Genomic DNA, 25930 nt, shown 5'->3' with positions numbered 1-25930 from the left:
GAAGGTAGCCCTCCCTCTGCTCTTCACTCTTCCCCGAACCAAATGTATCCCGTTATGTCTAGGTGCCTCTTAAAGAGAGAAGCCCAGAACTACACGTAAAGACCTCAGGAAGCCGGATCCCCGTGGAGTCGGACTGGGATTTACACCTCCTCCTTGGTATGTGTTCATATGAATGCAGCCTGAAATTATCCAGCTTCTTAAGGCAGTCACATTGTACCATTAACTCTTTTTACTATTTGCGTAGAATAACCTAACCCAATTAAATATATGATTACATTAAGAAGCAATTCCTTTAGCGTGCAAAGGCCCCTAGAAGAGTTTACATATAACCTTACAGACAGAAGCCTGATTCTGAATTGATTTCTCAAATCTATTTTCCCCTGTCAGCCGTCTGACAATCAGGCACCAAGACAATACTCTATCTGCGGGAAGAAGAGGTAGATTTTGTGAGAACTGGGGAAGTCAGGCCTATGGGATACCACACAGGACAGAATGAAGGGAAGGAAAGAAACGACACAAAAAGAGGAGGTGGGATGGTGTCAAGGACAGAGTTCAACTTTTCTATAGTTTTTCCAGGGTTTAAAATTGCCTGAGCCAGCAAATCCACTATTTACCCTTTTCCTTGCAATGAATTCTGTAAGAGCAGAAATGCAGTCACGCAGTCGGCCTTCTCGGATGGAAAAGGGATTGTTCCCATTGGTGTGTTCAGCAACTTCAAATTTCACCCCCTCTTCTGGCAGGTTCTAAGCCACTCTATTGTCCCTTTAAGCCTTTTAAAAATGATCTTTACTTTTCCCCTAATCAATCTAGTCATAAACAGCTGCATGACTCCTTAGCCAAGGAATTAATCATGGCAGGGGTGGGCATGGCGGGGAGCACGGACAAACCAGAAAAACTGCGTAAGTAGCCTGAACAGCAGCTGTTGCATTGCAGACTCCCAGCATTACAGAGTTAGAAGCACATCTGAGTCACCAAACCACTGATTTTGCCTGTTTTTCATGGAAAACTAGAAAGACAAGGTGCAGTGAGGTGGGGCCACTTTGCTACAGTCTGGCAACTAGCAGAATAATCAGAGAAAATCAGGGAAGAAAACAAATATATTCTGAGCACCTCCAGGCACAGGCTGGGTGCTTTCCATGTATTTAACTCTCACACTAACCTTGTGAATATGCATTGTAATGCTCTTTGCATAAGTGAGCTCACAAAAGTTAAGCCCACAGACCTTGCCCAAGGTCACACAGCTAATGGGTAGATGAATGAGATTTGAACCACCTCAAAGCCCACCATATTTCAACCTTACTACACAGACCCCTTAAAGCCACAAGAAATGCATCTGCAGCCATTTGTTCCATTTGCTTCTTGGTTTGTTAAACTTTAACGCCACATGCTGAAACCCACAGAGGCAACTATATAATCCTATAGCAATGAGAAATATAACGAGGCAATGTCAGGAAAAGGCTCCATATCACCAATGTTATACAGCCTGCAAATAACAGTTTGCCTCTCCAAGCTAAACAGCCACCATGGAGTGAGCAGCAAGAGAAAACCAAGAGTTCCATATCATGTCTAGGAGCATCTTTTGACACGTTTGCAAACAAATATATCACTGGGTTTGTTGCCCAACTTACATCTCATTTCTGTGCATAGAAAAGATGCAACTTAGCCATGTTTGCTTGGCCAGGTGAAGCCTGGAGGTGTAGGTCACATGGGTGGAAAAGCACAAAGAGCCAGAGTGAGCTAAGTTTGGAGAGACGCTGGGATCAGTAGACTAGGGGATGTTTCATCCCCCAGTGAAAACATGGCTGACAGCCCTCCCCAGGGACAGTCTGGAAAGTACAGGTCAATAGAGAAGCCTCAGGTGAATTAGTGTCTATGAAACAGTAACCAGTTGATTCTAAACACTTATCCCTACAAGGAAAAAAAAAGGCAATTTGGTCAGGCCTTTGACACTTGCAGATTTCTAGGGTACGTTTAATGGCATCTCTGTCTCCTTGTGATTCTTCGTTACTGGAAAACACTAAGGATCTCAAACCGTATGCTCACACTATGATACACCCCCTAGCTCACCTGACAACAGAAAAACTATGCAAGAAGAAAAAAACTAGAAGTCATAGATTAAAAAATAAGATAAACATCTCTGTGGAGATGTTGCAATGCAAATTGACCAGGGCTGAGGACAGAAGATACAGACTACGAAGCCCAAAAGCAGGAGGGGCGGCAAATGGCTCCATCTCCCAAAGGAAGGTGTCTCAATCTTCTTGGGCTGCTGTAACAAAATACCAGATCAGTGGCTTACACATGTATCTCCCCACACCTGTGAAAACTGGAAGTTCCAGATCAAGTCTGGCAGGGGTCAGTGCCTGGTAAGGGCTCTTCTTCTGGCTTGCACACAGCCACCTTCTTTACCATGTCATCACATGGCCTTTTCTCTGCACTCATGCCAGGGTTGAAAGAGAGAACACAAGCTCTCTACTGTCTCTCTTTATAAGGGGCCCACCATTATGATCTCAATTAATCTTAAATACAAATATAGCCATACTAGGAGTTAGGGCTTCAACGTATGAATTTTGGAGGGGCACAAACATTCAGCCTATAACAGAAAAAAAATGGCCTCTGCTTCACCGTTGGAATCAGGGGTAACAAGAGGACTTGGGTTCCAGACTCATGAAAAGAGGCTAAGAAACAAAGCTACCAATCTGCTGTCTGAGATGAAACTAGAACCTCATGATCAGGAATTAGGCCACTGGTTTGTATCATTCCCAATATTTCCATGGAGTGGGAATCCCAATACACCATCCTAAGACTTGAATCTGGACTAAGAGCCTGAGAGGTCAGATGAAGGCAGGAGCAAAACCATAAAACTCTAGATATGAAAGCAAAACGAGCAGAAATAAACACAAACCCTCATTGAAGACGACCCTGTAGGCACCTTAATGAAGATTCTTATTTGTTGCTGCCACTGCTGCTTCCAAACATCTTGAGAAGGGTGATTAAGTAGTGTATTGATTTTCACCCTTATTTTAGAATATGTGCATTTTCATGTGATAATTTATCTTTAAGTCCTTAAACTGCATCCTACAAGTTTTGATGTGTCATATTTTCATTATGATCCAGTTCAATATGTATTTAATTTTCATTGTCATTTTCTTTGATACATGAGTTATTTGTGACAGTATTCTTGATCTCCAAACATAAGAGATTTTGAGTCCTTTTTTCTGTTGTTGTTGTTGTTTTGTGTTTTGTTTTGTTTTTTGTGTTTTTTTGCTTAATTTATGCTGGATTGGAGACCATGTTCTGTATGATCTCAATCCTTTTAAATATGCTGAAACTTCTTTTAAGGCCCAAGATAGTTTTAACAAACAACAGCTCCTATGTTTGAAAGCTTAAAATGCACTCTTAAATCATGCGTATGTTGAAGACATAACAATGAAATCATAAAATCTTTTTATATAAACTACAATGAAAATATTGTGTATTAAAATTTCTGAGTGCAGTGTAGGTTGTACTTAGAGAACAATTTAGAACTCTAAGTACATTCAGCAAGATCAAAGCAAATAAGAAAAAGATTGAAAATTAAAAATTAACTCAAAGGGCTAGTAAAAGAATGAGAGAAGAAAGTAAATAAGAACAGAGAATATTAAAATAGAAAATTTCTGAGTGCAGTGTAGGTTGTACCTAGAGAGCAATTTAGAACCTTAAGTACATTCAAGTTTGAAACAAATAAGAAAAAGATTGAAAATTAAAAATTAACTCAAAGAGCAAGTAAAAGAATGAGAGAAGAAAGTAAATAACAGAGAATATTAAAATAGAAAACAAAGAGACAACTGAGAAGATAAACAATCTAAAAACTGGTTCTTTAAAATAATAAAAATCTCTATCAAAAATGGTTTTTTTTAAATTCTGTTTTTAAAAAAAAATAATAAAAATAGGGAAAAATAACAAAAATAGAGAAAAAAAGCACACAAAACTAAGGCTAGAGTATAGATTTTTTAAATCATAAGATATTATATAAATTTTAATACAAATAAATTTGAAGGGTAGGATGAAATAATTTTCTTTTTTTTTTTTTGAGACGGAGTCTCGCTCTGTCACCCGGGCTGGAGTGCAGTGGCCGGATCTCAGCTCACTGCAAGCTCCGCCTCCCGGGTTCACGCCATTCTCCTGCCTCAGCCTCCCGAGTAGCTGGGACTACAGGCACCCGCCACCTCGCCCGGCTAGCTTTTTGTATTTTTTAGTAGAGACGGGGTTTCACCGTGTTAGCCAGGATGGTCTCGATCTCCTGACCTTGTGATCCGCCCGTCTCAGCCTCCCAAAGTGCTGGGATTACAGGCTTGAGCCACCGCGCCCGGCTGGATGAAATAATTTTCTAAAGAAAAAAGCTACTATGCAGCCATAAAAAAGGATGAGTTTGAGTCCTTTGTAGGGACTTGGATGCAGCTGGAATCCATCATTCTTAGCAAACTATCACAAGAACAGAAAACCAAACACCGCATGTTCTCACTCATAGGTGGGAACTGAACAATGAGATCACTCGGACTCAGGAAGGGGAACATCACACACCGGGGCCTATCATGGGGAGGGGGGAGGGGGGAGGGATTGCATTGGGAGTTATACCTGATGTAAATGACGAGTTGATGGGTGCAGCACAGCAACATGGCACAAGTATACATATGTAACAAACCTGCACGTTATGCACATGTACCCTACAACTTAAAGTATAATAATAATAAATAAATTAAAAAAAAAAAAAAAAAAAAAAGAAAAAAAAAAAAAAAAAAAAAAAAAATTGACTCAAGAATAAAGATAGGCCAGACTCAGTGACTCACACCTGTAATCCCAGCACTTCACGAGGCCAAGGCAGGATGATCCCTTGAACCCAGGAGTTTGAGACCAGCCTGGGCAACATAGGGAGACTCCATCTCTACAAATAATGAAAAATTAGCCAGGCATGGTGGTGCATGCCTGGAGTCCCAGTTACTTGGGAGGCTGAGGTGGGAGGATTGCTTGAGCCTGGGAGGTCAAGGCAGCAGTGAGCCGTGATGGGAGCCACTGCACTCCAGCCTGGGCAACAGAGCAAGACCCTGTCTCAAAATAATTTTTTAAATAAACATAAATCTTAGCCAGGAGTGGTGGCACACATTTATAGTCCCACCTACATCGAAGGCTAAGGCAAGAAAATTGCTTGAGCCCAGGAGTTGGAAGCTGCAGTGAGCTATGACCATACCGCTACACTCCAGCCTGAGCAACAGAGCAAAACCTCATCTTAGACAAAATAGAAGAGAGAATAAAGATAAATCCTGACAAAAATCAATAATTATTAAATAAATTGCTTTAATAACCAAAAGTTTCCCCATCACCCTCAATTCCTGAAAGAAAAAAAAAGACCCCAGGCCCATGTGGTTTTACAGGCAAGTTTACCCACCTTGAGGACAAATAATGTCTGTCTTACACAAGTTGTATCAGAGACTAGAAAAAGACAAAAATCTATTATATTGTTTTGATCCAAAATATTGTGAGAAATTAAAGGCCATACTCATTTATAAATATTGGCACAAAAAAATATAAAGAAAATGAAGTTTATAAATGTCAACATAAAATAACAAAAGACTACCAAATTTATCAGTTTATCCTAGTAATAAAAGAATATTCCAATATCAGAAAATGAAGTTATATAATAAAATATACTTAACACTGATTAATTAAAAAACAATATGATAAAAAAAAAAGCATAGCATTTAGCACACATTTATGAAAAAATAAAGTCCCTTTACAAATTAGGAATAAAAGAAAATATCCTTAATATCAAGTACATAGCAAAAGTGTATTCATTTCTTAGGGCAACTGTGCCAAATTACCACAAACTGGGTGGCTTAAAACAACAGAAATTTATTGTCTCACAATTCTGAAAGCTAGAAGTTTGAATCAAGGTGTCAGAAGAACCAGCTTTCTCTGGTCTCTAGGGGAGGAGTCTTCCTCACCCTTTCCTCCCTTCTAGTGGTTGCCAGCACTTCTTGGGGTTCCTTGGCTTGTAGATGCATCACTCCAAGCTTTGCCTCCATAGTTATGTGGTGTTCTTCCTTTGTGTGTGTGCCTGTGTCCAAATCTTTCTCTTATAAGGACACCCGTTATTGGATCAGAACCCACCCTAACCCAGTATGGCCTAATCTTAACTTGGTTATATCTGCAAAGACCGTATTTCCAAATAAAGACACTTCACAGGTATCCAGAGTTAGGACTTCAACACATCTTTTGGGGGAGCACAATTCAAACCACAACAAAAAACCTACAGCAAACATCATACTTAGTGGTAAAATATTAGAAACATTTCCATTAAAGTCGGGAATAGCACAATAATCCCATTATTATTTCTGTCATTTAATATTTTCTGTAGGTTCTAATGTAATACAGCATTCTTTTTTTTTTTTTTTTTTTTTTTTTTTTTTTTGAGACGGAGTCTCGCTTTGTCAACCAGGCTGGAGTGCAGTGGCCGGATCTCAGCTCACTGCAAGCTCCGCCTCCCGGGTTCACGCCATTCTCCTGCCTCAGCCTCCCACGTAGCTGGGACTACAGGCGCCCGCCACCTCGCCCAGCTAGTTTTTTGTATGTTTTAGTAGAGACGGCGTTTCACCATGTTAGCCAGGATGGTCTCGATCTCCTGACCTCGTGATCCGCCCGTCTCGGCCTCCCGAAGTGCTGGGATTACAGGCTTGAGCCACCGCGCCCGGCCAATACAGCATTCTTAAAAAGTGTTCTTCAGAGAAACAAGAGGAGTAAGCACTGAAAGTGGAGAGAAAACCATCTTTGTTTGCAGATGTTAGGATTATCCACATAGAATATAAAAAATAATCTGTATATACTCTATTTAATTAAAAATTCCGTAAGATGTTGGATGCAAGAGCAACACAGAAAAATCAATAGCCTTTCGGTAGACACACAAATAACAAATTAGAAAATATTCAACCAAAAAAGGTTTCCATACACAACAGCCCTAAAAATGGTAAGATTCTCAGGGGATGGGGCAAGGAGAAATCTAACAAAATATGTGTAAAACCTACTGGGAGAAAGACTATGATGTATTGTTAGCAAACATGAAACTCCTAATTAAACAGTGTTATATAGCATGTTCATTGATGTGAAGACTCAATATCTTAAAGATGTCAATTCAAACCAATACAATTCAGTCAAAATCACAATAGGTTTTTTAACCAAATTTGACAAATCGATTCTCAAACTTTTAAGAAAATACAAAGAGCCAGGAGAGTTAGGATTGTTTGAAGAACAGAGTTAGGGAGATTTATCTTATCAAATAAGAGACTTAGAAAATTATAGCAATTAAGACAGCATGGCATTAACACAGAGAAAGAAACATAGACTGATAGAGCAAAATAGGTTAAATGCAGACACAGACCTTGATATATGAGAGTCATGGCTATACCAATCCAGAAGGAGAAGACTCACTAACCAATAGGAGTTGGGACAGTTAGTTGTCCAAATTACGCCTTATCCTGTTTACAAAAATCAACTTCAGCTGAGTTAAAAATCTAACTGTGAAAAACAAAACTTCAAACCTTTCAGAAGAAAATATCATATTGTGTCTTTAGAATTTAGAGATAAACAAGACACACAAAATAAACAATTAAGATTAAAAGGCATTAAATTAATGAAAAAGTGCAGTGATTTGATAAGCTGTACACTGAAAGAAGATACTTAAATCACAAATAACCAGAATATATAAAGAATTCCTAGTTATCAATAGATAATAGAAAATGTATATTTTAAAGCATGGAGTAAGTCAAAACAACAAAATAATCTACGGCAGTTAAAATGAATAAACTAGAGCTTCATCTATCAACACTGATAGATCTTAAAAATGTAATATTGAGTTTAAAAAAAGCAAGTTACCATATGATACAGCACATAATTTTAAAATAGGTAAAAAAGTATACGTTATTCATGGTTACGCATCTATTATAATGGCATAGAAACACGCATTAAAATAATAAACATCACATTGAAGATAGTGGCTACCTCTAAAAGGACAGAGGGGTTGGGAATAATTATCTACGCTGGGTGTTTCTAATGTGTCTAATGTATTTTGTTTCTTTAAAAACTCTTATTTACCTAAAATTACATGTTCTATCTATATATGCATAGAAAAATATGTGAGGGGAAGTTGGCTCAAATGGGTAGTGGATTCGGAGTGAGTTTTGCCTTCATCATAGCTGTATGTTCTTCTTGAAACTTCTTCAGAAGTATATTATAGACAAAACGAAAAATATATTGCCCTTTTTTTAGTTCTCTTCCATCATATTGCCAATAAACAGAAAGATCCATAATATCTAGGTTGGTTGCTCACACTCTATTATTGGTAGTATAAATTTGTGCAATTTTTCTGGAAGATAATCTGGTAATAGACATACAATTTTCAAATATACAAACTCCTTGATCTATTAATTTCACTTCTAGAATTTGTCATAAGGAATAATAAAACAAGTACAAAGAGATGCATATACAATAATATTTGCTGCAAGGTTGTCCATAAATTTCAAAAAAAAGGAGCTTTTAATTTCTAGACAATGGTTTCAGAATTAAGAGCTGAAAATTGTTTTCTTCCAGTTTTATAAATATGGTACATCCATACAGTGGAATGCTACACAAACATTAGACATGAACCTGGGTCTCTGCATCTATGGACATGGGAACGTATTATTAAGTGGGAGAAGGCTATGAAGCAATAAATATGATATTGTATGTATTAAGCTTCTTCAGGTTGTAAGCAAGAAGAATTGATTCTAGCTAGCATAAACAGAAAAAAGAAGGAAGAGGGAAAAGTCAAGGCAAGGTAGATGGATTTACTAGGAAGATACTATGCTATTTCTTGGAATTAGCATTGAAGAACAAATGAAATAACTAAGAATGAAGAAAGGGAAGAAATCAGAATAGCTTCAGTAACCATAGCAGAAAAAAAATTTCCAATTTTTGGGGGAAAATTGATCTAGATTCGTCTAGACTGGATCAAATGTCTACCAAAACCAATTACTCTTGGCTCATCAAACAACATAAACTTGATTCTGAAGACCCATCCAACTTTGATTATTGAGATGTTCCCAAAATAAGACAATTGTGCAGGCACCCAAGAGGTATTTATTACCAGTATGATCTCATTTTTGTAATATAATGTGTGTGGGTGTATGTGGGTGTGCATATCATGATGGAGTAACGAATGATGCTCATTTACTTTCACACTTTTCTGTTTGTCTTTTTTTTAATGAACATGTATTACTTTTATGATCTTTTTCTTGCTATTTATTTCTTTGTATATGTGTGCCATGTTGGTGTGCTGCACCCATTAACTCGTCATTTATGTTAGGTATATCTCCTGTTTCTTTGTTTCCCTTTTTTTCCTTCCTTCCTTCCTTCCTTTCTCCCTCCCTCCCCTCCCTCCCCTTCTCCCCCACTCTCTCTCCCTCCCCCACCCTCTCTCTCTCCCCCTTCCTTTTTTTAGAGACAGGGTCTCACTACATTGCTCAGACTTGTCTCAAACTTTTAGCCTCAAATGATCCTCCCACCTCAGCTTCATAAAGCGTTGGGATTACAGGTGTGAACCATTGTACCAGGCCTCCTACTTTTATATATATATATATATTTTTTTTTTTTTTTTTTTTTTTGAAGTGGAGTCTCGCTCTGTCACCCAGGCTGGAGTGCAGTGGCAGGATCTCGGCTCGCTGCAACCTCCTCTTCCCGACTTCACGCCATTCTCCTGCCTCAGCCTCCCAAATAGCTGGGACTACAGGTGCCTGTCACCATGCCCAGCTAATTTTTTTGTATTTTTAGTAGAGATAGGGTTTCATAGTGTTATCCGGGATGGTCTTGATCTCCTGACCTCGTGACCTGCCACCTCAGCCTCCCAAAGTGCTGGGATTACAGGTGTGAGCCACCGCGCCCGGCCTGTAATTTTTAAAAAAGCAATTTTCATGTTAGGAGAAAACCTGTCATTTTAGAATATGCTAAGGTATATTTTGAGGCCTTAGATAGACCTGACAGCCAGAGGGTGTAAAGTTTTCATCAAATACTCCTAAGAACTGAAAGTAACCACCAGCCCTGCCTGTCTCAGCTGTCTTCCCACCTCGGCTTCTCCATCACTCACCCAAATTTGTTCCTTCATATAAGAACAAAAAAGAATTGGCCAGACACATTGGTTCACACCTGTAATCCCAGAACTTTGGGAGGCCAAGGTGGGAGGATCACTTGAGCCCAGGAGTTTGAGACCAACCTGGGCAACATAGTGAGACTTCAACTCTACTAAAAGAAGAAACCGGCTGGCATGGTGGTTCACGCCTGTAATCCCAGCGCTTTGGGAGGCCGAGGCAGGTGGATCATGAGGTCAGGAGTTCAAGACCAGCCTGGCCAACATGGTAAAACCCCATCTCTACTAAAAATACAAAAGTTAGCCAGGTGTGGTGGTGGGCACCTGTAATTCCAGCTACTCAGGAGGCTGAGGCAGAGAATTGCTTGAACCCGGGAGGCGGAGGTTGCAATGAGCCAAGATCGTGCCTCTGCACTCCAGCTATGGCAACAGAGTGAGACTCCGTCTCAAAAAAGAAAAAAAGAAAAAGAAAAGAAAAAGAAGGAGGAGGAGGAGGAAGAGGAAGAGAAGGAGGAGAAGGAGGAGAAGGAGGAGGAGGAGGAGAAGAAAACAGCCAGGCATGGTGGCACATGCCTGTAGTCCCAGCTATTAGTGAGGCTGAAGCAGGAAGATGGCTTGAATCCAGGAGTTCAACACTGCAGTGAGCTATGATCAAGCCACTGCACTCCAACCTGGGCAACAGATAGAATACACAGTAACTCAGGACAGTACAGCCAAACCCTCCCAACAGAAGAAAACAGTTTTCAGCCATCAATCATCATCTGGTAACGTAATGTTTTGCAAAAGTTTGAATCTTGATTGAGTTTGTGTCTTTCTCTGCTTAACTGATTCACAGAAGATAGCTTTTGGATGCTGTTTTCTCTTTCTCTTTTCCTCTATATGTATGGATTACAGGAATGTAGAAATTCTTTTAAAATCTTTTAAGCATCTCTTGTGCCCCTTCCTCTACCTGTTCTGGGCATTTAGAATGCATCCCATGAAAGAATATTCATTTGACAAATGCTGCTCAACATCTTTATAAGACAGAACAGCCCAGACTTTGGCATCAGGATACCTTTAAATCTTGACTTTGCTTTACAGGTTGCATATCTGAATGATGTCCTGTGAGTGTTCTGAGCCTTTGTTTCCTAATCTGCAAAATGTGAACAGCACCCCACACCTCACAGGTTGTTGTGAGGAATAACTGAGACAGATGGGTGTGATAGCTTTTATCTCATTCACACAAATTGTAAGTTAACATGTCTACTTGCCCTCTAGATTTTTAGCAAATTGAGGAAAGGAATTATAGCTTCTTCATCTTTGTATCCCCAAGGCCCAGGACAGTGCATGGTGATGCTGAGGAGGAGGGGGAGGCAGGGAGATGGAAAGAGGGTAGAAACAATGACTGCCATTTGTACCAGGTGCTGTACTAAATGAATACTTTCATCAAAGCCTCTGACTTGTCTGTGTCTCCAACTGTACCCTAACCATGTTGTAGCAATCCTTATGCCCTCTGTGCCTAGAATGATGCCTGGCACATAGTAGGATTCCCAGAATTATTTGTAGAATATCAGCAGCCATGCATCCATACAGTTTTATGTTTAATCAACATATCTTCTCACACTAAAGGCATTCTTTTTTTTTTTTTTTTTTTTTTGGAGACAGAGTCTCGCTCTGTCGCCCAGGCTGGAGTGCAGTGGGACGATCTCAGCTCACTGCAAGCTCCGCCTGCCAGGTTCATACCATTCTCCTGCCTCAGCCTCCCGAGTAGCTGAGACTACAGGCACCTGCCACCACGCCCGGCTAATTTTTTGTATTTTTAGTGGAGATGGGGTTTCATCGTGTTAGCCAGGATGGTCTCCATCTCCCGACCTCATGATCCGCCCTCCTCAGCCTCCCAAAGTGCTGGGATTACAGGCGTGAGCCACCACACCCGGCCAAGGCATTCTTCTTAATAGAAACTAAAGGTAGTGGGAAGTCGGATGTTAATATTGAGCCATTGAAAAAACTGAAGCAAAAAGCTAAGTGGGTCACCCATCCTCAAGTCAATGGTAAAATGTCATACTGTGCTCCACTTCTAGTTCCTAGCCAGTTTCCAACCAAGTGAAAAAAGAACAGGAAGTCCCTGGGGTGAGATGAGGAACAAACAGAAAGCTGCTATGGCCTAGGACCAGCATAAGAACAAAGGAGACTAGTTGCCAACCTTGGAGCACAGAGCTTCACTGCAAGGATAAGAGACTTTCCAAAATGGGAATGGAAAATTACAACCTGGGAATCCCACACTTTATCTAAAAAACTAACAAGTGATTTGCTCTGTCAGGAGAACTCCCAAGAAGTAAATGGTGAGCACCTGTCTGGGGCCTCCCAAAGGTGTCTGTCCTCAAAGGCACCTTCTGAGCCCAGAGGGTGCTTGGTGATCGCCATGGGCATCGGTGGCACTTTCACTTTCCTCTCTTGATCAACAAATAGAGAAGAACTGCTTTGGTTCTCAGATGAGGTCATTTCTGCAATTCCAGAATGTGCTCAAGCTGTCCAAAGTTATTGTATCAGAATGCAGTTCACATTTTACTCCAAGGCTGGGGCCACTTTTCTTCTTACTGATGATAACAACAAAACAAAACAAAACAAAACAAAACAAAATAAGGATCGGAGACAGTTACCAAGATCGTGTAAGCTTGTGCTATGGTTTGACTGAGTCCTCCAAGAAGTATACAATGCCTAATCCCCAGTGCAACAGTGTGGGGAGGTGGGGCCTAATGAGAGGTGATTAGGCCATGAAGGCTCCACCTTCATGAAGGAATTAATGCTATTTTTGTGGGAGTGCATTCATTATAAAAAGGTGAGTCCAGGCCGGGCACGGTGGCTCATGCCTGTAATCCCAGCACTTTAGGAGGCCAAGGTGGGCGGATCACCTGAGGTCAGGAGTTCAAGACCAGCCTGGCCAGCATGGCAAAACCCTTTCTCTACTAAAAATATAAAAAATTAGCCGGACATGGTGGTGGGTACCTGTAATCCCAGCTACTCAGGAGGCTGAGGCAGGAGAATCGCTTGAATCCAGGAGGTGGAGATTGCAGTGAGCTGAGATCACGTCACTGCACTCCAGCCTAGGTGACAAGAACGAAACTCCGTCTCAAAAAAAAAAAAAAGAAAAAGACTTCAGTCCCCTTTCATCTCTCTCTCTTGCCCTCTTAGCCTTTCTGCCATCTGCCTTCCTCCATGGGATGATGCAGCAAGAAGGTCCTTGGCAGATGCTGGCCCTTTGATCTTGGGCTTCCCAGCCTCCAGAATGATGACCCAATAAATTTCTGCTCATTTTAAATTACCCAGTCTTGGGTATTCTGTTATAGTGGCATAAATAAACTAAGACAGTTTGCTTTATGGAAAAGAAACTCATTTGCTAAGAAAACGAAGGGGACTGGGTAGAATTAAGTACTGCTAATGAAATTTAAGATCAAGAGTGCCGACAGGTGCAATTCCTGCTCAGAACAATTAGCATCCCATTGATCGGGATGGTATCTCTTTGTCACAGATCAAATGCCAATGCCAGCAGCTCCTTCACAGATCTGTGCCAGTGTCACACTGCACTCAGGGGACTCTGTGTCGGCTGGTCTAACAAATGGAAAAACAACCCCAAATAAGGACAAACACTAAATCAAAGGCCTGCCGAGGGGTCTTCCTGTGGTTCTGGAAAAGTGTTTTGCAGCTCCATTCTGCACTGTGGCCAGGATGAGCCACAGGGTATAAAGGACTATTATGCATCAGGGCTGGGACTAGGCTGAGGCAAGGTTTTTGCCTTAGACACAAACTTTAAGACGGCACCAAAAAACTCAGCCATCAAGATGATTGATACTCTAATTCAATATTTTTTAAAAGTCAAAACGAATGCAAAACAATCATGATAACAAAATGCCAACATTTTGAAGAAAGACAGGATCAATATTATTGATTTTTCTTGTTGCCTCAGGTTCCAATATGGTTCAATTCATCACTGTTACTGATGCTGTCTTTCTTTAAAATGTTGGGCATTTTGCTCACCATAGATTATTTTGCATTAATTTTGGGTTTTATAAATAGTGCTTTAAAATGTTATGTATCTTGATTTCCAAGATTGTGGGTGCCCCATTACATTCTGGGCCTGAGGCAAGTGTCTCGCTCTCCCCCATCTCCTTGTGTTCCTCTCTTTCCATGTTCTTTCCTTTGACAGCCCCACCTCATTTACATTTCTTTTAGACTCTTATCTCTCCTCTGTTGTGTCTCTGCAGAGGAGAGAGACCCAGAAGCTGGCATCGCTGGATAGTCAAAGTCATGCTTCTGCTTGCAAACTTTCCTGACGTTCCCTGGGCTCGTGGCTTCCTATTTTCTAGGCTTGTTTTATATGCCAGCTCCCTCTTGCTCTAATCCCATCCTCACCTGAACCCTTTCAGCCTGTGACCCCCACATTACCTTCAGCAGGAGGCCCTGAGAGCTCCCGGGCCAGCTGTTTGTTTTTTGTTTGTTTTTTGTTTTTTTTCCCCTCTGCTAGAGGAATTGATTCCTCATGATCCCCTGAGCTGTAATCTCATCAGACTGGAATAACTTGACACTCCCGTTTGTCTGAAACAGAAGTCATTTGTCTTCTAAACCTCAGGGCTTGGGGTTGTCGTGAATTCCACCCATTGGGCTCCTCTTAGAGGACTGTGTGGCCACTTCACCAGCCGCTCTGGCCTGCCTCTGAGAGATTCCATTAAGCAGCAGGAGAGGAAGAGCCTCCTGAGCTGAGTGAGTGAGCCCCGCAGGCAAGAAGGGGGCTGGGGAGACCCAGGACACTGCTCTGGCTGAGAGCTTCCCTCCACCTGAAGGGGGAATTTGGCTCATACGTGCTGTCTCAGGGGCCAGGACAGAGCTCTGGACAGGGTGCCAACTAGCACAGAGGGGCCTTCAGAGCCCTGCAGACTCCATGGAAGGTACCACTGTCAAGCAAGGACACTGGGTCTTGAGTGACTGGCCTCTCTATAGCTGCACATGATATTGCCATTAGAAGCCTCACAACACTGTGTTACCATCCGTGGAGCATCAAGTGAGATATAAGAAAAACTGGGGCCAAGTTCAGCCCTGCCTGTTGGCAATTGTGCAACCTCAGGCCCTTTAGGTCTCACCAGCCTGATCTCCACGATGGAAATAATAACTAGAGGATGGCTACGACAGTAAAATGAGCTAATTATTGCAGAAATGTTTGAAAACTCTATAGCACCAAACAAATATGACATTTTATTTTGACACTTTCTAACCAAAAGTCATTACGAGGCACTTTTCTGCATGAAACACAAAGAAGAGATCTTGCCTCCTTATGACACATAAGGTCTTAGCACTGGACTTATGCTGCAGTGGTGGAGACGCCACAGGAAGCACAAAGATGTAAGGACCCAGCCCTGTTTCTTACACCCTTTTGCTTGCTGAATAAGGAGAGATCTGAGCCACATGGCAGGAGAAACACCATGATCCAGCATGCCTTGGGGGATCCCTGGGCTGGGGGCATACAACAGGAACAAGGTCATACCGGCATCTTTTCCAGACTCACCCCCACAGAAGAGAAGGGGGTTCGAGAGCATCTTGAATAGAGAACAGGATGAAGGCCCAGTGAGTAGTGGTCCCATGGAGCTAAAGACAACCAGAAAGTTCCCACAGGGAGCTGTGGCACATGAGAGCATATAAATCTGCAGTACATGTGACCAAATGTCATGGACATTATTTCTTTTGTGGCTACTCAGCAATTGAATCCCACTGGAGCACATTTCCCTGTGCTCCTAAGTAGAACACAGATCTCTTCCCACTAGAGATCCTGAAAAAAGCCAAATAGTCTTTTCCCCAGCCTCCCTTGCAGCTATGCCCAGGCAAAGGGTTGAGACTCATGCATCCTGGACAATCAGGCCTTAGGAAAGTCCTTCAGGCCTTTACACACAAAGAAAAGAGGCAGAGCATCCCTACAGTATCACGACAGCAGCCATGGCAGCAGTTTTGAATGTCTAGGGGTGGGGACATCCCATGCCCTGGGCCAGCAGCAGAGGTGGTACAAGCAGAGGTATCCAGTGTCCAGCAATGGCAAGAGCAATTGTAGGGGCCTCGCCAGGCTGTTTTTTTTTTTTTTTTTTAATGTGATTTGGGTTGTAGTCCTAGCTGATGCCTAGTTTCTTGTTCATGCCTGATTTCCAAACCTGGTTCTATGGCCTTCTGTTATGGACTGAATGTTTGTGTTCCCCCCAAATTCATATGTTGGAGCCCTAATCCCTCATATGATAGTATTTGGAGGTGGGGCATTTGAAAGGTAATAGATTAGGGCATGAAGGTGGGGCCCTGATATGGTTTCGCTGTGTCTCCACCCAAATCTCATCTTAAATTGTAGCTCCCATAATTCCCACGTTGTGGGAGGGACCCAGTGGTAGATCATTGAATCAGGAGGGTGGTTCCCCCATACTGTTCTCATGGTAGTGAATAAATCTCACGAGATCTGATGGTTTTATAAGAAGAAACCTCTTTCACTTGGTTCTCATTCTATGTCTTGCCTGCCACCATGTAAGACATGTCTTTCACCTTCTGCCTTGATTGTGAGGCCTTCCCAGCCACGTGGACCTGTGAATCCATTAAACCACTTTTTCTTTATAAATCACCCAGTCTCAGGTATGTCTTTATCAGCAGCATGAAAACAGACTAATAATACAGGCCTTCAGGATGGGATTAGTGCCTTATGAGAAGAGGAAGATGGAGAGCCTCTATCTTCCTCTCTCCTCCCCTCTTCTCTCCTCTCTACAAGCACACACCAAGGAAAGGTCGTATGAGCACACAGTGACAAGGCAGCTATCTACAGACCAGGAAGAGAGCCTTCGCCAAGGACCAAATCTGACAGCACCTGGATCTTGGACTTCCCAGCCTCCAGAACTTTAAGAAATAAATATCTGTTGTTTAAGCCACCCAGTCTATGATATTTCGTTACAGCAGCCTAAGCTAAGATACCTTCCTAGGGTTTCCTTGATCTAGTTATTCTCCATTCAATAAATCTCCTTACTATTTATATAAGCAGAGGTAGTATCTGTTGTTTGCCTAGAAGAATTCTAGGTGACACACCAAGTCAAAAAAGCATCACAAACCCACATTCCTGACCCCTGACATATATCTCTAGGATACCCTGGCCTTTGGGTACCAACACAGATTTTCTGGGTCCCTGGAGCAGTGGCTTGGGGCATTGTTACAAGGAATGTGCTCTACTGCTGGAATCACAAAATGCAAGGTGTGAATCTCCCTGCAGGGGAGGAGTAAAATAAAAATATCAAGTCCATGTCAGAAGTTAAAAAAAAAATCACATAGCCAGGTGCGGTGGCTAGTGCTTGTAATCCCAGAATTTTGGCAGGCTGAAGTGGGTGGATCACTTGAGCTCAGGAGTTTGAGACCAGCCTGAAGAAAATAGTGAAATCCTGTCTCTACAGAAAAATATAAAAATTAACCAGATGTGGTAGTGCACGCCTGGAATACCAGCTACTAGGGAGGCTGAGGTGGGAGGATCTCTTGAGCCTGGGAGGCGGAGGTTGCCATGAGCCAGGATCATGCCACTGCACTCCAGCCTGGCTGATAGAGCAAAACTCTGTTTCAAAAAAAAAAAAAAAAAATCGCATAATTTGGTTTTATGTTTCAATGGCCTTTATCTTAATAAAATAATTCTATATGGTGACTTTGGCCATAACCTGGATAACTTTTACAAGTTAAAATGGATGCCTGGTACATGCTACCTTAGTGAATAAATGAGAACTTGGCTTGTTAATTTAGAAGGGCTTCCAACTCCTGAATTAGAAAAGTGCTAAAAACTTCTAGCCATTGAACAGAAGGAAGTTTCAGAAGAAAAGGCCTGGTCCCAAGCTAGCCAGCTCCTCAGCGCTAGTCATAATCAAAGTGCCACACAGTGGTTAGGTAAACTCATCCTCTTCACCACCTCTCAACCTCACTGCATACGGTGTGGACTAATGAAAATGGCATCATTTATTTTGAGAAAATAGCATTAAATCAATACATAGTCACAGAATTCTGAAACTGGAGACAGTAGTGTGCTCATCAACACTTAACAACCAGGCTGGGTGTGGTGACTTATACCTGGAATCCCAGTACTTTGGGAGGCTGAGGTAGGCAGATCCCTTGAGCCCAGGAGTTCGAGAACAGCCTGGGAAACATAGGAAGACCCCATCTCTATACAAAAATTTTTTTAAAAAAAATTAACAACCAGCTCTCAAAGGAAAAAAAAGTGAAGGTAAGCCCATCTCTTTGTAGATTATACATTTACTGATATAAGGGATGTGTGACACAATTTATAAATAATAATAAAATACATGATAATCTTTACTGGAGATCCCATAGAATCAATTGATTCTCCCAGAATGCTTTCATTGATTTTTGCTGAAGACTTGTATCTTTTACTAAACAATGGCTGCAATTTAACCATGATTTGACAAATGGAGTTGCATCTCACGGTTAACTCTTTACATCTGATGAGAGGTACTAATGATGGCAGTGGCAGTCTGTCTGAAGCAGCCATTGCCATGACGCCGGCTGCAGTGGGGTACAGGAGCAGGCCATGGGTCCTCAGGTGCAGATGGCAAGGTGGGCAGTCCCCAGAGCCCGTCCCAGGGAGTCTCCGTGAACCCACCACCCTGGGAACCTGCCCCTGGGAGCTGCTGCCATGGGGCCAGGCTGAGCCACCCACCAGTGGGAGAGCAGTCAATCAGGCACAGAGGAGCTGGCAGAGAGGAGCCCCGAGGCAGAGTTGGGCCCAGGGCAGTGCCATGCTTGCACATGGAGCATGGAACCAAACCTGAAATGTGGAGCTGAGGCCACACTTCAGGGGCCCAGGGTGGAAAGTGGGAGAGGTGCCCGCTTTGAGGACCTGGCCAGTGACATGGCCACCACACCCACCCCACGGACAGTGCCAAGTCCCTGCACCTCAGGAAGAGGTTCTGCATGGGTCCACCTGAGGCCATGTCCCCAGGATCCGCCCCTCATTGAGGTGACCGCTGAGCCTGATGCTCCCAATGACCAGGTCTGGGGCCTGAGATCCACTCCCAGAGGTGCCCCTCTGGGGCAGGCAGGGCCACAAGCCAGGCAAAGGGGAGCCCCAGGCCACCCCTGAGCACCAGGGCCACAGGAAGAACTCACAGCCGCATCACCTCTGACCTGGATGCTGGTCCAGGCCCAGCGAGGACCTGGAACCCCCAACCCAGGCTGCAAGGAGGTATAGCCAGGGCTGCATGCTCCATGAGCTGGCAGGAGCCAGGGAAAAGTGGGAGCCTCACCCCTTCCAAGTTGGCAAGGCAGGAGCTCCCCAGGTGCAGCTGCAGCCACCCTGCCATGACTGCAGACCCAGGCATCTCTGCACTCTTGGGGACCTAGGAAGGTCCTCCTGCCCCCTACAGGCTCAAAAGTTCCTGCTCCCACTGCCTGGCTTCTCTCCACTGTCAGCACCCACTCCTATCTCAAAGCAAAGTAGGGACCAAGCCCAGGTGCTATAGCAGCCCAGCTGGGTGTGCACATGCTCAGGGCAACACTGACACACCACCCCCTTGCCACTGAAGCCCCCTCTGGACTTTAGGCACCAATAAGCATGGGAGGGAGGCTGAGGGGGAGCTGAGGACAGCTGGGCTCTGGCCTATAGGTGCCCCTTGGCATGAACAGCCTGGATGCCATGAACAGTGGCAGGAGGCAGACAGGCTCCTGGGTGGAAGGGCGTGGGTCCCTGGTGAAGACCCACTTTCAAGCCAAGGAGGGCCTGAAGTCTGGGGGCTGGGCTGCCAGTCACAAATAAGAGGGGAACTTGTGGTGCTTTTCCCAGGGCCCGCCTATGGCCACCCATGAAGCAATCAGCATGCACTTCCTCCCTTCTGAGGCCCATAAAAACCTCCGACTCAGCCAGACTCAAGGAGAGGACAGAGAGATGATGGATAACCACCTGCAGAGAGGAGCTACCCTCTCTGCTGAGAGCTGACCACTCACTGGGACACCCTGGATAGGGAGAGGAGCTACCCACTGTGGGTCTCCTCTGAGCTGTTCTATTATTCAATAAATCTCCTCTTCATCTTGCTCACCCTCCACTTTTCCACGTACCTCATTCTTCCTGGACACAGGACAAGAACTCAGGACCCATCTAATGGCAGAGCTAAAAGAGCTGTAACACAGACAGGGCTGAAACATGCCCTTTGCTCACCACTTTGTAGGTGACAAGAAGGAGAGAAGAGAAAAGGAGAGAAGAGCTGCAGCCCTTCAGGGAGCCCAGACCTAGGAGATCCCTGAGCCAGGACTGTGACACTCTTTTCAGGGCTCTGTGGTTCCTGTCATCTCCAAGCTTCCAGGTGCCACCACATTCCCTGGTGTCAGCTATGGAAGTTGCTTAAAGTATGCCTAGTCTAGCTGCAGCCTTGCAGGGAGCTGGTGCCCGTGCCAGTACCTGGAGCTGCCTGCCCCACTGCAGCGGCATGTCTGGCTGTGTGCAGTGTCCAGACGCCATGCTCACTCACACACCCCTCACTGCTCCTGCCTGGCTCACCCTTGGCAGGTGCAGGATCCAAGCCAATAGCATGAGCTGAGCACAGCCTGCCAGGCTGAGCAGGTGTTACGCACCCATCAGGCCAGAGCAAAACTCAGGCAAAGGCGCCACTGGCAGCAGAGGTTTCTGGCTGGCAAAGCAGCACCCCAAGGATCCAGTTACAGTGATAACCCCACTCTTGTACAAATTATGTTCACTGAATTGAATTTTCTTTCAGCTTCAGCACTGGTCATGACAGATTTTTAAGTTTAATCTGAATAATTCACATTTTCCCCTTTACTTGCTTAAGTCTAGATGGCCAACAAAACAATAAATCAAGCACTGATTTATAGTATTTGCCAATTCTGAGGTGCACGTACTCCTACCATGGTCAATTTCAAGCCACCAGCGTGAAGTCACCAACCACATAGTTGAGAAGAGGTACACCATAGCACAACACTGTATAGCATTTCCACTATATAGACACAAGAGATGTAAAAATCCTCTAAAGCAGAAATAAAATGTAGGGAAATAATTAGGCAGAAATGTGTTTTGAGTATTTATGACCTTTGTAATAAATATATTTAATTGTAAATTTCTCTAATTTTTATAATGGCTATATTTAACAAACAGCTTGGAAAATTCCTGAAAACTTATCATCTCTCGCATGCTGTATGAGCTGACTCCAGCACCACTGGTGGATGGAGGAGACCCGGGGAGAGAGAGAGAGAGTCACATCTCCTTCTCCATGTAAACAAAGCATTTGGAGGTGGGAGGTATGGATGGTGGAGATTTGGATCAGGCAATCTCACTGCCCCACAAAGATATCCTGTGCACTCCCCGTGTATAACTATGTAACTAAACTGCACATTCTGCACGTGTACCCCAGAACTTAAATTAACAACAAAAAAAAAGATATCCTGTGCACTCCCAAGTACTATCACTATGGATATTAAAAAGCACGAAGTCTAAATTCTAGTGTGTCCCTGGCATGAAGCTCTCCAACTCCTCACTGTGAGTGGACTGACCTATTTTCAGAGCCCCCAAAATGCTGATTTATTCTCCATTTGTCAACTCTGGCTACTGGTTGCGCAGACCTCACTCTATCCCTACAGACACACCCCTGGCTTTGACAGCATTTCCCATAACTCTGCAGGTCTTGAAAGAATGACACAGCTGAGGATCATTTTGAAGACAATTAAGGCTAATGAGCTGACTCAGCAAAGGCAGCCTAAAGGCAGGAAATGGCTTTGGCTAGAGGATTCGTTTTGCCTTGGTAGAGACCAGTGAGGAAGTAAAATGGGAGAAGATCCGATTTACTAGCAAAAACAAGGATTTGCTTGACCGAGTCTTGACCTTGGCTGAGTAAGACAGTGTATGTCCACTGAGGCTGTGGGGACATACAGCTTTTCTATACAGCCAGTAGGAGTGTAAATTGTCACAGACTGTATGGGCGGCAATTTGACATTAAATCTCACAGATTTAAATGCACATTCCCTTTGACTCAGATGCTCAAAGATTCATTACAGCATAGTTTGTGTTAATAACAACACTGAATTAGAGGCAAACTCTAAGTCTGTTAGTAGGTGCTTTCCAAATGTATAAATGACAATAAATCTGGCAAATGAATACTATTAAACCACTTAGAAAAATGGCAGCTCTTTATTACCTATTGTTGAACAACCTCAAAGACACACTGTTAAGAGAAAAAAAGCAAGGAGAAGAACACTGTGTATAGTATGCAACCATGTGTATATTTTAAATAATAAATTTATATACTTAAACATGCATAAAATATCTTTGAAAAGACATTCAGAGAAACTGGTTACAGTTTCCATCCAAAGAAAAAAAACTGGCGGAGGCCAAGACTGAAGAAAGACTTTCTTATCAACATATCCCTTTAAGACATTTTAACTTTGTATCACATATTAACTCTTTTTTTAAAATATAAAATAAAAAGTATTTTTAAAAGAACAACAGCAACTACACTTGGTTATTAGAGACCAATGGGAGAAGTAAAGTGGTCTATACCAAGCCACAGTTGTTAATTGAAATCCTGAGCCACTTTTGATTTATCTCCAGTCAAATTTTAAAAGAGCTCCTTCATTCTAGTTTGCATGGAACTGTCCTAGTTTTAGCACGGAAACGCTCATGTCCTGGGAAACTCTTCAGTGCAGGCAAATGGGGATGCTTGGCGAATCAGCATCAAATATAATACATGGTGCTGTTTCTTCTAAAGCCAGATGTGAAATAAGAAGAAATATAGGCCAGGCACAGTGGCTCATGCCTGTAATTCCAGCAATTTTGGAGGCCAAGGGAGGAGGATCACTTCAGTTCAGGAGTTTGAGGTCGGCCTGGGCAACATGGTGAGACCCCATCTCTACACAAGAATAAAAAAATTAGCTAGGCATGGTGGCATGTGCTTGTAGTCCCAGCTACTTGGGAGGCTGAAGTGGGAGGATGGCTTGAGCCCAGGAGATCAAGGCTTCAATGAGCCACGGTCACACCACTGTACTCTAGACTGGATGACAGAGCAGACCCTGTCTCAAAGAGAAAGAAAAGCAAAGAAAAAGAAAAAGAAATGTATGCATAGATCTCCTAAAACCTTGCAGCTAGGGATGCTAGGAGGATATTTTGTATTCGATCTTCGATCCCCATTCCTGACACAGAGATCCTTAATACCTCCAGGTTGAGGTATAGGCAGTATTTAGGAGCTGTGCGTCAGGAATATGGATCAATAGGAGTAACTGGAGCATCTCTGGTTCAAATGAGGTGACTCTTGGTGGGGCTTTTGGATGGGGGCAGCTTCCCAGGAAGACCAAGCCATGATTAGAAACTTGGAACTTTCAGCCTCATCCCCCTGTTCTCCAGAGAAGGAAGAGGAGCTGGAAATGATTTTAATAATTGTCACACCTACATGATAGAGCCCCATAAAAACCCCTAAGCTATGGAGTTCTGAGAGCTTCCGGGATGCCTACCACATCCATATGGGTGTGCACCCCAATTCTACAGAGACAGAAGCCCCTGGTCCTTCAGGAGCTCAGGACCCTTCCAGACCTCAGGCTATGTATCTGTTCATCTGGCTTTCATCTGTATCCTTTTACAAATTCTTTATTAATATAATAAACTGGGAAATATGTTTTCCTAACTTCTAAGAGCCTTCCTAGCAAATTAAGCAAACCCAAGAAAGGGGTGGTGGAAAACCCAACTTATAGCTCGTTAGTCACAAGTATAGGTGATACGTGACAATCTACTCCTTGTAATTGACATCTAAAGGGGGTACAGGCCTGTAGGACTGAGCTCTTAACCTGTGGGATCTGACTCTAACTACATGTAGGCAGAGTCAAAATTTATTGAATTATAGGACACCCAACTGGTATCCAGAGAGTTGAAGAATTGCATTGGGTGGGAAAAAAACACACATCTGGTCATAGAAGTGTTCTATGTTGAGTGTAAGAGTAGCAAACGCCCTTGGTTTTTCCCATCTCTTACACCAGGATTCATGGGTCCATAAATCAAGAGGTAGAAATTGGAGTGGCACTATTAAATATCACTCCTAGTGACTCACTGGCAAAAGTTTTGCCTTCTATTCCCAGATTTTATGCTCTGTTGGCCCAGAGATCTCATTTCCAGAGGGAGGAATTCTTCCACCAGGAGACACACAATGATTCCACTGACCTGGAAGTTAAGACTGCTGCCCAGACACTTTGGGCTCCTCATGCCTCTGAATCAACAGGCAAAAAAAGGGAGTTATAGGAGTTACAGTGCTGCCAGGGGTGATTGCCCCGACTACCAAGGGGAAATCGGACTACTGCTCCACAACTGAGGTAAGGAAGAGTGTGGCTGGAATACAGGAGACCCCTTAGGGCATCTCTTAGTATTATCATGCCCTGTGATTAGGTCTATGGAAATCCCAATCCAGGCAGGACTGCAAATGGCCAGACTCTTCAGGAATGAGGATTTGGGTCACTCCACCAGGTAAAGAACCACAGCCAGCTGAAGTGCTTGCCAAACACAAAGGGAATATAGAGTGGGCAGAGGAAGAAAGTAGTTATAAATACCAGCTATGACTACGTGACAAGTTACAGAGTGAGGCCTGTAATTGTCATGCGTTTCCTCCACATGTTGCTGTGAATCCATTTGTGTTTGTGTATCTCTTTTTTCCTCTTATTCCCTTACCATATAACATAAAATATATTGACTTTATATCATAGTATTTAAGTATTGTTAATTTTAGATCATAGTAGTCATGCACCACATAACATTTCAGTCAATGACAGACCTCATATATGATGGTAGTCTCATAAGATTATAATGAAACTAAAGATTTCTTATCGCCTAGTGACACTGTAGCTGTTCTAACAGCAAAGTGCAATGCATTATTCACGAGTTTGTGGTGATACTGGTATAAACAGCCTACTGTGCTGCCAATTGTATAAAAATAAAAACAAAGATAAACAACTGGGACCTAATTAAACTAAAGAGCTCTTTAGTAAAGGAACAGTCAGCACAGTAAACAGACAACCCACGACAGAGTGGGAGAAAATCTTCACAATCTATACATCTGACAAACGACTAATATCCAGAATCCACAACAAACTGAAATCAGTAAGAAAAAAACAAGCAATCCCATCAAAAAAGTAGGCTAAGGACATGAATAGACAATTCTCATACAAATGACCCACAAACATGAAAAAACGCTCAACATCGCTCATGATCAGGGAAATGCAAATCAAAACCACAATGCGATGCTACCTTACTCCTGCAAGAATGGCCATAATCAAACAAACAAAAAACAGTAGATGTTGGCGTGGATGCAGCAATCAGGGAACACTTCTGCACTGCTGGTGGGAATGTAAACTAGTACAGCCACTATGGGAAACAGTGTGGAGACTCCTTAAAGAACTAAAAATAGAACTACCATTTGATCCAGCAATCCCACTACTGGGTATCTACCCAGAGGAAAAGAAGTCATTATCTAAAAGAGATACTTGTACACACATGTTTATAGCAACATGATTTACAATCGCAAAATTGTAGAACCAACCCAAATGCCCATCAATCAATGAGTGGATAAAGAAACTGTGGTATATATATGCACAATGGAATACTACACAGTCATAAAAAGGAAAGAATTAACAACATTTACAGTGACCTGTATGAGACAGGAGACTATTATTCTAAGTGAAGTAACTCAGGAATGGAAAACCAAACATCGTATGTTCTCACTGATATGTGGGAGCTAAGCTATGAGGACACACAGGCATAAG

General features: G+C 42.9%; 1 long non-coding RNA gene across 3 annotated transcripts in view; it reads right to left on the bottom strand.

Moving 5' to 3' along the window:
- The window catches only part of LOC141409935 (uncharacterized), a 250137-nt gene that overhangs the window by 50504 nt on the left and 173703 nt on the right, over positions 1–25930 (bottom strand). The gene's annotated exons all lie outside the window — the stretch shown is intronic.

The sequence above is a fragment of the Macaca fascicularis genome, chromosome 3, assembly GCF_037993035.2.
Source record: "Macaca fascicularis isolate 582-1 chromosome 3, T2T-MFA8v1.1".
In the NCBI taxonomy this organism is placed as follows: domain Eukaryota; kingdom Metazoa; phylum Chordata; class Mammalia; order Primates; family Cercopithecidae; genus Macaca; species Macaca fascicularis.
This window is presented reverse-complemented; position numbering and strand designations above follow the sequence as displayed.